Source organism: Mastigoproctus giganteus, chromosome 12 (assembly GCF_048544385.1).
Source record: "Mastigoproctus giganteus isolate SK-2022 chromosome 12, ASM4854438v1, whole genome shotgun sequence".
Classification (NCBI taxonomy): domain Eukaryota; kingdom Metazoa; phylum Arthropoda; class Arachnida; order Uropygi; family Thelyphonidae; genus Mastigoproctus; species Mastigoproctus giganteus.
The window spans coordinates 155,942,381-155,956,059 of record NC_143586.1 but is presented as its reverse complement, the minus strand read 5'-3'; the positions used below and the strand labels follow the sequence as shown (position 1 = coordinate 155,956,059).

Genomic DNA, 13,679 nt, shown 5'->3' with positions numbered 1-13,679 from the left:
GCGATACGGTCAGACATGAAATTCTCTGAGCATTGTAAACAGGTTGCAAGGAAGGCCCATGGTGTCCTATCGATGATCTATCGAACTTTTGCAAGTAGAGATAGGGACATGATAATCCCATTATATAAGGCCTATGTTAGACCACACTTGGAATACTGTGTTCAAGTATGGAGACCGCACCTAAAGAAAGACATCGAGCTTCTTGAAAGGGTGCAAAAGAAGGGTAACTCGCCTGGTGAGATCGGCAAAAGGGCGTCCTTATGAAGAAAGACTTCGAATATGTGGGTTGCAGAGTTTGGAAACTAGACACCTTAGAGGAGATTTGATTGAGGTGTTTAAGGCTCTGAGAGGCATCAGTAAAATGAATGAGGACAAAATTTTCAAGATTATAAATGATGCTAGATATACGTTTAATATCGTTTGTCCCCACATGAATAATAATATTTTCTTTACCCCCTTTAAAATCTGACAGTCTGTTGGTGACATCATCAATAGTTGCTCCCGGCAGACATACCCTGGTTCTGCTCCACCTATCTTTATTACAAAAAATATTCCCCGTTTCCCTGACAATGGAGTCTCCTAATAAAACAATGTCCTTTCTAACCAGGGTAGTTTGCACTTGGTTTTTCTGTTTTGAGGCTCGAATCGGGTGTGCATCACTTGGTAGATTGCTGGAGTTTTGAGTCCCTGACGAGCTCCCAGAAGCATTATTTTCGAGGGCAAGCACTCGTTTTTTCAGGGACTCAAATTGTTCCATCAGTGCACCAAATTGTAATTTAAGATCGGTGCACTCCTTACATCGATCACAAAGAAAAGAATCCCCAGGTGAGGTAGGATTAGTCACCAGGTCGACCTTGGAAAACATTCCACAGGTTCCACAACGGATTAAATCATGACTCACCCGTAAATCGCCATCTGCTATTTCCGTGTGACTCACGATACCATATGACGTGTTTAAGGCAGATCTCGTAACAACCATTATAAAATTAAATAAATATCAATGAAAGTAACTTTAAAAAATTATATCTATAATATTATTAAAATCAAACAGTTACAGGAAAACCTATAACAAAATAATCCAACAATATTTAAATAAATCAAATATTTAAAAGCACTATCCAAAAGTAAACCACTTAACTGAGGAGCCCTGTCTAAGCGCGTCCGCTCACCTCGAATGCCAACGTACCTCTCTTTAGTAAGCCAGGATAAAATATTAATTAAAATGGCAGTGTTTCTGAATTTTGTTACTGGGTTAGGATTTGAATTCTATGATAATATAAAGTGAAAAAAGATTATTATGAATGTATCTTATATCGTTAGATATTAGCATTAGCACTAATAGAGGCATATGATGCAAGAAAGCAAGCTTATACAGCATGAACAACAACAACAAAAAAAAAAAAAAAAGTCCCATTTCACCCATCCATTCAGTTGGTAAATATATTTTAGTTCTGCATTGAATTTATTTAAGCTGTCAACTTCCATGACACATGGAAGTTTGTTCCAGCAATCAACCACCCGCTGGCTAAAGGCAAATTCCCGCACATCTATTCTACAACTATAGTTCCTCAATTTGAATTTATGCCCCCTCAGACAATTAAACTGGGCAGGCAGGAGGAAGAATCCCATCAGCATTGAGCTTGCTCAAACCATTCAAATCTTTATGCACCTCAATCAGTTCACCTGTTCCAGCTTTATAAGCTGGAACAGGTTGGAATCACTGGGAAAATCCTTAGATGGATATCAGGATGGCTTCAGGGCAGGAGGCAGAGGGTTGTGATAAATGGCTATTCCTCAGATTGGGTTGATGTAAGAAGTGGGGTTCCCCAAGGATCAGTATTAGGAAAATTAAAAACAACAGGACCACTGTTGTTTTTAATTTTCATAAATGACATAGATTAAAGGAATAGAGAGCATGATGTCTAAATTTGCAGATGTTAAAATTGGTAGAGTAGTTAATGATCACTGTCAAGCTGAGCTTCTTCAGAGAGACCTAGATAGACTTCAAGAATGGTCAGAAAAATGGCAGCTATGCTTTAATCCAACAAAGTGTAAGGTATTACACCTGGGAAACAGTAATCCCAAAATAACTTATTCACTTGGTGGAGTTCAACTAAACCCAGTACTGGAGGAAAGGGACTTGGGTGTTACGATACGGTCAGACATGAAATTCTCTGAGCATTGTAAACAGGTTGCAAGGAAGGCCCATGGTGTCCTATCGATGATCTATCGAACTTTTGCTTTGTTATGTTTGTTTGTTATTTGGTTTTTAGGAGCATTAGCAACTAAGGCCATATTGCTCCGGGATATGCGGTGGTCATTCCTTGACCTTTCCGCATACTCCGTATTTGGTGGTGACGGGCTCGAACCCCGGTCTAATCAAGAAGCATGTGCTACGCACTGCTGCTTCTTCCCACCTGGCTACGGAGGCGCCCCTCGAACTTTTGCAAGTAGAGATAGGGACGTGATAATCCCATTATATAAGGCCTATGTTAGACCACACTTGGAATACTGTGTTCAAGTATGGAGACCGCACGTAAAGAAAGACATCGAGCTTCTTGAAAGGGTGCAAAGAAGGGTAACTCGCCTGGTGAGATCGGCAAAAGGGCGTCCTTATGAAGAAAGACTTCGAATATGTGGGTTGCAGAGTTTGGAAACTAGACACCTTAGAGGAGATTTGATTGAGGTGTTTAAGGCTCTGAGAGGCATCAGTAAAATGAATGAGGACAAAATTTTCAAGATTATAAATGATGCTAGAACTAGGGGACATAAATTCAAGTTACAGGGGGAAATGTTTAGATTGGACTGCAGGAAGTTTTATTTTAGCCAGCGAGTTATAAATTACTGGAATAAGTTGCCTTCATGGGTGGTAGAGGCCGACAGTTTGGGGAAATTCAAAGGTCATCTGGATAGTACTTTCGGGTAAGGGAAGCGCATAGGATGATAGGATTAATTTCCTTTTTATTTAATTTTTAATTTCATTTTATTATTTTTATTTATTTATTAATTATTATTATTTATTTATTTAATTTTTGTTTTTATCATTGTTTTGTTCCGATTTTTTTTTTTTTTTTTTTTTTTGGCTGGTGCAGCATAAGCCATAGGCTTTCTTGCACCATACGGCCGTTACTAATACTAAATTGGAATTTATATTTTAACACATGGAAGAGTATTTTCTTAAAACTTCATAGTATTAGTATGCAACATCCATCTCAAACCAAATTAGAAATTCATTTTTTTCCCCTCATAAGAAATAATGGTGTGAAGATCTGTTCCAGTTCTACTTATTTAATTTACGAAGCATCAAAAATAAATCTAGAATAATGCTGAACAATATTCTCAAGTTGTATTATGAATATATTTTAATGTTACAAATAAACCACATATTTCAATAAATTAACACCACTAAAAAATTTGGTGATGTGCATATACTAGTGCATAAACATTTAAGAGAGTACATCTTTCCATTGTTTCTTTTTTATCATCCTTACATTTTGAGGTTACAGCTCTAAATCCGTATTCGCAAGTCGGCCACTAGTTAGTACACCGGACTGAACCTATTGGTAACTCTTTAGGAGGCTTCTGGATCAGCTAGTGTATAATCTTGCTACCTCTACTCTGCCAGATAGCGACTGGAAGGATTCCGAGTAGTATGCAGTAGTATGCGGGGGCATTGTCGAGGCCACATTATGTCAAGGATCTGGGTATATTCTTACCATGTGTATGCCATATCCAAAAATTTCATTACTTCATATAGCATGTCCCTCTACCTTTTCTCACTATTGAATACACCATGGATTGCCAAACTAATAGGGCAAGCTTATCTGCGAAAATATCTAAACCTCCCAAACACTTCCTAGTTCATTTCACAAATGTACGTGGTCTCAGTTCTAATCTCAACGATGTCCATTTCCACTCGCAGTCTGCCAAACCCCACATACTTTTCTGAGAGAATCTCAGTTATCATTTGATTCAACCACTGCTCATCTCAGTTGCCCAAATTATTCGCTGTATGATTCCTTTTGCCTCAAAGGTGGTACTTGTGCATATGTCCATTCTGATATTCCCTGTCAGAGACTTGGTAATTTGGAATCTCCTCTTTTCTTTCTTCTCTGGCTTAAAATCACTCTACCTCATTGTGTAAAATTCATCTGTTGTCTCTACCATTCTACCAACTCCACTAATCATTTGGAACTCTTTGACTTCCTCTCTTTGAAACTTGAGTTTCTCCAGTTCAACTTTCTTAACAGTGAGGTAATTTTCCTTGTTGATTTTAATGTTCACAACTCCACCTGGCTTCCATTTTCTAGTCACATCAACCCAGCTGGTCGAGATGCTGAGGCTTTTGCAATTACTAATGACCTTGCACAGATTTTTCATTTACCTACAAGAATACCTGACAATCCTAACCATGCAGCCAACACGCTCGATCTTTTTCTCACAAACAACCCTTCTAAGTACACGGTCGAAGTGAGTAGTCCTTTAGGCACCTCAGATCACAACTTTGTTATTGTCTCTTCTCGTGGCTATTCCCAACCTCATATTGTTTGGCATTACAAAAATGCAAAATGGGATGACCTGCGAGATTTCATTTCTTCTTTTCCTTGGTCGGATTATTGTTTCAAAACTTCTGATATCAACATTTGCTCAGATCGTGTAATTTGCTCAGATGAGGCACTTCAGATCACAACTTGGTGATTGTCTCTACTCCAATGGAGCATTTATCTCATGGCTATTCCCAACCTTATATTGTTTGGCATTACAAGAATGCAAAATGGGATGACATGCGAGATTTCTTTTCCTTGGTCAAATTACTGTTTCAAAACTTCTGATGTCAGTGTGTGCTCAGATCGTGTCAGTGAAATTATTCTTTCAGGAGTGGAATCCTTTATTCTACACTCCACTTTAAAATCTTGTCCTTTTTCGAAACCTTGGTTTTCCAATAAATGTGCTAAGGCTGTTCAAGAGAAGAATTTTGCATATCGTAATTGCTTGTTTCCAATTCTTCAGTTTCATTTTGTGCCTACGCTAAAGCTTGCAACAATTGTAAAGCAGTTATTAATCAGTCCAAACTAGATTTTGAACAGGCTAAGAGTAGAAAACTTGCTCTTGCCCTAATGGTAGCCAAGCATTCTGGTCTCTTGCCAAAGCTATTGACTGCAACTTTTGTTAATCTCTGATCCCACCTCTGTTAAAACCAGGTGGTTCTGTTGTCACTTCAGCCAAGGATAAAGCTGACCTGCTAGCATCCCATTTTTCTTCCAACTCATGTATTAATGATCTTTGTAAAACACCTCCCACCATTCCCAACACGCTCCATTCAATGCCTCCTGTGGTCTTCCGTCAAAAGGATGTCAGAAGGATTTTGACGAATCTTGATGCTAAGAAAGCTCCAGGTCCTGATGGTATTTCTCCACTTGTTCTCAAAACCTATGCTCCTGAACTTACTCCTGTTCATTACTGCCTTTTTTCACTTTCTTATTTCCAAAGGTGTTTTTCCTTCTGCTTGGAAATTTGCTCATATCCAGCCAGTTCCTAAAAAAAGGGTGACAAATCCCTCCCATCCAATTATCGTACCTTTGCAATTACTTCTACTCTTTCTAAAGTAATGGAGAAATCAATTAACTGCGAACTCTTAAACTACCTAGAAACCTTCCGCCTGATCAATGATCGCCAGTATGAATTCCGTCAGTGTCAATCCACTGGTGATATTCTGGCTTATGTTACCCATTTATGGACAATTTCAATGGAAAAGTTCGGTGAAACATAAGCAGTTGCTCTTGACATTTCGAAGGTTGTCAATCGTGTTTGGCATAAAGGTCTCCTAAACAAGCTTTCATCTTATGGTTTGCCAACTGTTTTTTGTAATTGGTTATCCAGTTTTCTCTCTGATCGCTCACTGAGGGTGATGGTAGATGGCTCTCTGTCTTCTAACTTCTCCACTAATGCTGGTATCCCCCAAGGTTCAGTTCTTTCCCCCACTCTTTTCATCTTGTATATTAATGACCTTCTTCGATTGACCAGAAATCCTATCCATAGTTTTGCCGATGATAGCACATTGCGTTCCACTTTCCATTTTGTGAAACCTTACCTTGCTCAATCAGCTTCAACTTCTCGAATATTCACTACCAATTCCTTAAATGCTGATCTCCAGGTAATTCTCCAGTGTGGCAAAGACAACTTAGTTGATTTCAATCCTTCTAAAACTCAGTCTTGCCTTATATCTTGCAAAAAGGATTCTTCTGCTCCTATGCTTATAGGCAAAAATGATATATCTCTTTTGGGAATTACACTGACTTCTAATCTTTCTTGGCACAAGCATATTATAAATATTGCTTCCTCTGCATCTAAAAAACTTGGTTTTCTCTTTCACTCTCGGCATTACTTTTCTTCCAAACAGCTGTTCACTCTGTACAAATCGCAACTCCACCCTACCATGGAATATTGTTCTCACATCTGGGGGGGGGTGCCACCCAAAACCTCCCTCAGGCTTCTAGATTCCATACAGAAGAGGGTAGTTAGGTTAATTAATGATTCATCTCTAACGGTCTCTTCACTCACTGTCTGATAGACGTACTGTTTCTGCTGCATGCTTTTTCTACAGATACTTCCATGGGCACTGTTCTTCTGAATTGGCTTCTATAATTTCCGCTCTCTCTTTCAAAACAATCCGAACACTTGCCGCCACCAGCCAACGTCCATTTACTGTCCAACTTCAAACTCACAGAACCAACTTTTCATCTTCCTCATTTATTCATTCAACTGCCGTTTTCTGAAACAACCTTCCTTCATATGCATATCCTGAAAATTAGAGTCTACACAAGTTCAAATCTAATGTCATCAAATATCTTCTTTCATCTTCTCAACCTCCAACCCAGCACGGTAGTAAGTACTATAGATTCTAATACCTCTTGTGTTTGGGGTTTTCATGAAAAAAAAAAAAAAAAAAAACATGTTGTTGATCTCATTATTTCTGGTTCCAAATTACCTCATTTAGAACCAATGCAATCAGAGTCTAGTGATTATCAACCCCTAGAATTAGATCATTTGAAAGAAAATCACTTGGAATAGTAATGGATGATTCGGTTACAGTCAGGACCCACAGATATAATACTCTCTGGAGCATCTATCTCTTTCTGAAGGAAAGCAAATAGATGTCTTGTCCATTAGTATGCTAAATTTAGTATAAGACTATTGCACTCCATATACCTAACACACAGAAATGAATTATTTTTAGTGCAGTCTGCATACAGAATAATCCAGCTCCACCAATAGCCTAGAGTCATCAATGCTATTGTTAAGAATCTTGTTTGCAGCCATAATTATATGCTTAACTGAGATATATAATTTTGTCTATATATTTTTACAAGGGGGGGCGTTCAATAAATTATCTACCTAAGGTATTTCCCATAGTTATATTTCAATGATTCATACTGATTTTGATCACACTATATTTTCAGGTTGTGCTGCTGTAATTGAAAGAAGGAAGACACTTGTATCAAATTATGGATTTGCTGAAAATGGAGCATCGTTCAGTAAAGTTTCTCACCAAAGAAGGAAATGGGACAAAGGCTAATCATGAAAGGATGGTGGTTGCATATGGCAACAGTGCACCTTTAGAGTAACAGGTGAAATTCTAGTCTAAACAATTCAAGTGGGGGGGTGGAGAGTCCATTAACAATGATCCACATCCAGGAAGGCCTGTGACAGTGACCACTCCACAAATGTGCCAAGCTGTGGAAACCCTTGCGCTGAATGACAGATGTTAAAAGGTGTCCAAAATTTCTAGGGAATATGACATATCTGAGGAAACTGTTATAAACATCCTTATGCCTATTCTAAAATACTAGTTATACAAGTATGTAATGAAAATAAATTGTGAAATAACTAATTACTCAAAAAATAAAAGTTACTGTTCATCTTCTTCAGCATAAAAAAAAATAAGATAATCAATCTCATTCAATTATAATTATTTATCAAAAAAAAACTTCACAAATTCACTTTAATTCAGAAACAGAAAAATACTGACGCACTCTTCAGACATTTATTAACTATTACTGCGGAGCACCACTAGTTGTTCCCAGAATTAATCATCATAATAATATTTTTTGAATGAAGGATGACTTCCATAAAAATGGGCACTGTTGCTAATTGTTTTCAAAAGCAGAAAGAATAGACCTTTTCTCACGCAGTTTAGTTTTATCTTCGGTGCTGTGCATAGCTTAGTGGTCTATAAGTTTCCTTTTTGAAATGTGTTTTGGATTTTTGGTAAAGATAACACTACCCAACATGATTTTTACCTCCAGCAAATCAGGGCGCCTCCGTAGCCAGGTGGGAAGGAGCAGCAGTGCGTAGCACACGCTTCTTGATTAGACCGGGGTTCGAGCCCGTCACCACCAAATACGGAGGATACGGAAAGGTCAGGAAATGACCACCGCATATCCCGGAGCAATATGACCTTAGTTGCTAATGCTCCTAAAAAAAAAAAAAAAAAAAAAAAAAAAAAAAACCTCCAGCAAATCAATGGTTGTTTCTGGTCAAATTTTATGTATAGAATTTAAAATCAATCATAAAAATTTCCTATCACGTCTCAGTTTTAAGACATAGATAGATAACTGGATTCTGTACAAAGATATCATTACTGTTTGAAATACAATTTTTAAACTTATTAACTTTTGTTTGGTTTTGTTTATTGGGCTAAAAGTTAAGCAAGTACATCATTACTGTTCTTGCAATATAGTATATTTTGATTTTGATGCACTTTTCCGGACAAGTCACTATTTTTATTAATTTTATTACACCATTCAACTGTTCAATATATAGTGTATGATAAACTATGCCAGAAGAATTCACCTTATGTTCAAATTTACTAATTGCTTTTACTGTTTTTAGGTTAATGCATTGTTAAAATGGAGAAGACAAAGCACAGAACTTGCATCAATCACCCAGACAACTTCTGCTATGTTTGTGGACACTTAATCCCAAAAACTCAGAGGAAGAAAATATACAATGTCACAAAAGTTGCATATTCATTGTACTTCGGCTGCAAGATCAGCGACCAAGAAAAAAAGCAGGCTCCACATATCTATTGCATTATTTGTACAACGAAGTTAAGGCTGTGGTTATATGGCAAGCTGAGAGCATTACCTTTTGCCATCCCTATGGTGTGGCATGAGCCCAAGAATCATTTCGACGACTGCTATTTCTGCATGACAAAAATAAAAGGTATTTCCAAAAAGAGCAAGCACTGCATCAAATATCCAAATATCCCATCAGCAATTAGACCAGTGCCACACAGTAAAGAACTGCCAGAACCTGTGCCACCAAAATCTTGGGGTATTGGAAGTAGTGATGAAGGTACAGAAGAAATCATTTTACCAGATGTTGCGGAACCATGTACTTCACATGATTTGGACTATGGGCCAGAAAAAGAAAAGGCCCCACAGTACATTGAACAAGAAGAATTAAGCGACCTGATCAGAGACTTGGGCTTACCCAAAGAGAAGGCCGAATTACTCGGATCCAGACTACAACAGTGGAACTTACTCGCCAAAGGTACAAACATTACAATATACCGTAAGCGAAATGAAGAGTTTTCACGATATTTTGCAATGGAAAACAACGTGTGTGTCTGCAAAGACGTCGTTGGTCTTATGCATGAACTGAACATTGATCACAATACCTCTGAATGGCATTTGTTCATTGATGCATCAAAGCTAAGTTTGAAAGAAACTTACAACAGTATGTCCCAGATTCTTGCTGCTATACGTTAAAATGACTATGGTTGGAATATCTGTGGTGATCTCAAAGTGACTGGGCTGCCTGTTGGGTTGCAAGGTGGTTTCACTAAATACTGTTTCCTGTATTTGTGGGATAGTCGTGCAACAGCCAGACATGACAGAAGTAAAATATTGATATTTTTGTAATCAGGATATTAATTTTGTTCAGAATAACCAACTTTCATTCCAGAGGTATGACGAAAAAAGAAAATCGTTGGGTAGTGTAATTAAACTATTTCATTTATTCCTTTATGATTTCTATTTCTTCTCCAAAATGAAATTGTTACTCAAAAGGAAAAGGTATGATACCATTGAAGTGATTCAAGAAAATATGCTGAATGTTCAGAAAACCCTGAAAAAGGAAGATTTCAGGGAATGCTGCAAGTGGAAAATTCACTAATCAATATGTTGAGCCCAAAAGGGATGGATTACTTTGTAGTGGGAAACCCGCAGTATTCTATAAGTACCCTACCCTCGAGTCATTAACTTTTGTGTCACACCTCATATTGACCTCATGAAGCACAATTCCACTTGAGGTGGAATTGTGCTTCATAAGTGAACCACATGTAGAAAATAACAGTTGCATTGTTTTTCAAATATTGATGAAATGAACCACAAAGAGAAAATTACCTTTTTCTTTTTTTGTCTATGTTGGCCAGGGATTATTGCAGCCACATTTTGTAAGGAAACAGTTTTTTGAACAATGCTTAATGTGTGTGTTTGTTTTAAACCTAGGTGTTGCAGATTTCCTTGGGCTACAAATAACTGTTTCTTGTACATGTGCAAGATATTGAGGTATCGTTATGAACTTATTTCTGCCAAAGAAATAAATTCATAACGATTCTTCAATAAACTAACTTCTTATTGTCAACTCAAATCTCACTTTAAATTCATGCTACACTGTTAAAAAACTGCCACTCTATGCCAGTTGTCTATTCTATCTTGCTTACAGAATTTTCCTGTTGGATGTATTAGCATTAGTGGAGGTATATGATGCAAGAAAGCAAGCTTATACAGCATAAGCAAAAAAAAAAAAAAAAAAAAAAAAACACTTCCCATTTCAACCATCTATTTGCACCCAAAGTTTTTCCACTTCTTCCATGAATTTATTTAAGCAAATGGTTTTCGACAGGAGTAGCACGGCACCCTAGGGTGGCACAACAACATTTGAGGGGTGCCACGTAATTTGGGTTTAAGTCACTTAAACTTTTTTTTTTTTTTTTTTTAATTTATATATTTATTTCATTATAAAAAGGTGTATGGTATCTTTTTAATTTTGTGTTGATCTATAATTGATGTTTATAAGAATAAATTTATTATACAAGGTTATTCAAAATGAAGTCCGGGGTTTCAAACAATTCCTGTACACACATGAGCAGACATAGGAAGAAAGAAATATTTCCGGAATGCAAGAATAGTAATGAAGTTTTTTTACATACCTCATAAATGTTCAATATGAGAGCCTTTAGTGATCCGGCAGACATCAACTCGGAAAAGGAATTCTTCCCACACACGGCTTAGTAAGTCAGGAGTGATGCTCTCAATGGTTTTGGTGATCCGATCTTTCAGTTCTGGTATAGTCGCAGGTAAGGGAGGCACAAAAACGTTATCCTTTACGAAACCCCACAGGAAGAAATCGCATAGCATTAGGTTAGGAGACCGAGGCAGCCAGGATTCGATCTGCTGATCTGCAGCACTCCTACGTCTGATTCATCGCTGCGGTAAATGGCGGTTTAAAAAATTCCGGACTATGGGATGGAAGTGACATGGGGCACAATCTTGCTGTAGGATGAAGTTCGCACTATTGTCCTGTAGTTGGGGTAGAAGCCATAAGCGTAATAAATCAAGATAAATCTCCCCAGTTACAATCTTTTCACAAAAGAAAAATGGACCATAAACTTTCCTTTGAGATATGGTGCAAAAGATATTTACTTTTGGAGAGTCCCGCTCATGGTCCACATGTGTATGCGGATTTGATGTCCCCCAAAATCGCACATTATTCACTTTCTCCGACAAATGAAAGGTCGATTCATCAGAAAAAAAATCACTCTGTCAGCAAACATGTCATCTTGTTCCATGCGGCTCTGCAGTGCAGTGCAGTGCAGAAGTTACTCCTCGTGTGCAGATCATCTGGTTTCAAAGACTGCAACAGGGTTAGATGATATGGTTTCATTAGTAATTGCTTCCGCAAAACACGTCAAACTGTAGTTTGTGGGATGTGAAGTTCTTTGCTTGCCCTCGTAGTGGATTTCCTTGGGCTCCTTAGAAAAGCTTCCCTGATGGGTTCCACATTAGCATCTGATACGGGCAAGCGACCGGGACTTTTTCCCTTGCACAGACATCCTGTCTCCTTAAACTGCATATACCATCGTTTAATTGTCTTGTCCGTCAGCGGATCTTTCTTAAATTTTGCCCGAAACGGTAACAGATTTACTTACATGAAACTCCAACACAGTCAAAGCTTTCTCATTACATTCTGAAGCCATGTCGCAACAAAGCAGAACTGGCGTTACAGGCAAACGAATGACTGCACGATGGTATGCGTCCAATGCCATCTGGTGGTTAGCCGTGCAGCATATCGAACACCGTGAGTGTGGGAACGAAACTTGAGATATTATGCATTCTTTTGAGATGGCTACAAATGATTATGACATGTGCTTTCCCAAAAAAAATTCTGAAACTCCGGACTTCATTTTGAATAACCCTGTATAAGTATATATAATTTGTATTATGAATTGTGATTTTGTTTACAATTGTGTTATTATAATAATCATCATATAACTTTTTTTTTAATATTATATATATATATATATATATTTAAATAATGGCTTAAAAGTTAAGATGTAATAACAAAATAAGAAAAAATATATAAATAAATATTAAGCTATCATTAGAGGCAGCAAAATGCACATCCTCCACATGATGCCCAGATATATCCGATAATTCAAAATAAAACAAAACAAAATAAAATAAAACATAAGCCGGTAGTATGGCAAAAACTGTAGAGCGAAAATCAACATAAAAATAACGTAAAATCAAATAAACCAACAGGGAGGGGGAAGTAAAGGTAATAAGACATAAACAGTAGCTGAAAGTCCCCTATATAATTTAGCACTTTAAATCCAATTAATAAAACCGATATAAAATTTAAAAATAATTTAGCGGTACCCCTCTAGTAAGGTACCAGTTCTGAAAAACGTGAAATATCACCAAAAAGGGGTTAAAAGAACTACTTTTGAATTATTGGATATATCTGGGCATCATGTGGAGGATGTGCATTTTGCTGCCTCTAATGATAGCTTAATATTTATTTATTTTTAATTTTTTCTTATTTTATGTTATCACATCTTAACTTTTAAGCCATTATTTAAACACACACACACACACACACACACACACACACACACACACACACACACACACACACACACACACACACACACACACACACACACACACAGGGATCCCTGAATTATGACCACCCCTATGGAAACTGAATGTGACCAATTGACCATGTGAGGTATGAGAGCACACAGTTAGTTGACTACGTAGCATAGGTAAGGTATCAGTGGTTCAGTAAATAGTAAAATTCTGAGTGCGATAGGTAAAAGGAAGGATTTATTGGACTTTGATAAAGGACAGATTGTGGGTGCTCGAGGAGCTGGTGCCTTGATTTCCCAAAAGGGCTGAACTGGTGGGGCGTTTGAGAGCCGCCGTAGTTAAGGTGTACCGGGACTGGCATCAAAATAGTCAAACAACGATCAGATGGAAAAACTGCAAAGGTCAGAGAAAGGTTGATGTAGAGGTGAGCACCGGGTCCGACGACTCATATAGGCAAACAAACGCAGCACTGTTGAAGAGTTGACTACCCAATACAACATAGGCTAACCCGGAACAATA

The 13,679-nt window shown here is 37.6% G+C and overlaps 1 protein-coding gene across 1 annotated transcript in view; it reads right to left on the bottom strand.

The window, feature by feature from the left end:
• Sbf (SET domain binding factor) overlaps nucleotides 1-13,679 on the bottom strand; it is a 540,931-nt gene that overhangs the window by 61,355 nt on the left and 465,897 nt on the right. The window lies entirely within an intron of this gene.